General features: G+C 41.8%; 1 non-coding gene across 1 annotated transcript; it reads left to right on the top strand.

Moving 5' to 3' along the window:
- The first annotated feature begins 1063 nt into the window (after nucleotides 1–1063).
- On the top strand, nucleotides 1064–1135 carry TRNAA-UGC (transfer RNA alanine (anticodon UGC)). The gene has a single exon. It is a non-coding gene; the product is annotated as a tRNA-Ala (tRNA).
- Nucleotides 1136–1163: the final 28 nt, after the last annotated feature.

Consider the following 1163-nt stretch of genomic DNA (forward strand, 5'->3'; position numbering starts at 1 on the left):
ACCCATAGAAGCAGCAGTCAAGAAATTAAATGAAGTATTGCACTGGGCAAATCTACTGCAAAAGACCTCTTTCAAGGGTTAAAAAGCAAAGCTGTCACTTTGAGGACCAAGGAGCGCCCGACCCAAGCAATGGTATTTCCAGTCATCTCATATCCATGTCAAAACTGGACAATGAATAAGAAAAAGCAAGGAATTGATGCCTTTGAATTATGGTGTTGGTGAAGAATATGGAATATACCACAGACTACCAGAAGAACGAACAAATCTACTTTGGAACAAGTACAGCCAGAGTGTTTCTTAGAAGTGAGAATGGTGAGACTTGGTCTCAAGTACTTTGGGCATGTTAGCAGGAGAGACCAGTGCATGGAGCAAGACATCATGCTTGGCAAAGTAAAGGTTGAGCGAAAGAAAGGAAGACACTCAAAGAGATGGATTGACACAGTGGTTGCAAGGATGGGCTCAAGCATAGCAATGATTGTGAGGATGGGTCAGGACAGGGCAGTGTTTTGTTCTGTTGTACACAGGGTTACTATGAGTTGGAACGGACTCAGCGGAACCTAACAACACTCAGAGACTGATAGTGAGAAAGGCAAGGCTGAGTATAGAAAGTGAAGAGAGAGGCTGACTAACTGCAGATCGAAGATACCTAAAAACATAAATAGAACAAGACCTCCAAGACAGACTATGTAGAGTGGTCTGCGCGAGAAAGAAACCTAGAAAGAAAGAGAATGAAGACAAGAGAAAATTCCATCCTAGGACTTTCCGTGGAAGTGGTTAAAAAAAAAAGAAAGAAAAGCAGAGATTTGGATGGAGAGTAGATCTTGGAGAGGACTGATGGGGATAGAAGGAACCTGGGAGCTGAAACAGTATCATTTAGTCTACAATTCAGTTAACTTTCTTGAGCATAACTGCAAGAAAAGAAAAGGAACCAGTTTAAAGATTATAGAAATGATAGAGTTAACAGAATGGCTTTCCTACTGACCAAAAGAAAGCTTTTCAAAGAAATACAGAAAATGGGTATCATATTTCCTAAGGAATCACAAAACAACCACAAGCATTGCCTGGGGATGTAGCTCAGTGGTAGAGCACATGCTTTGCATGTATGAGGTCCCAGGTTGAATCCCTGGCTCCTCCACAGCTGCTTCACCTTTTTGATCTCCAAC

Source organism: Trichechus manatus, unplaced genomic scaffold, assembly GCF_000243295.1.
Source record: "Trichechus manatus latirostris isolate Lorelei unplaced genomic scaffold, TriManLat1.0 scaffold00180, whole genome shotgun sequence".
NCBI lineage: Eukaryota > Metazoa > Chordata > Mammalia > Sirenia > Trichechidae > Trichechus > Trichechus manatus.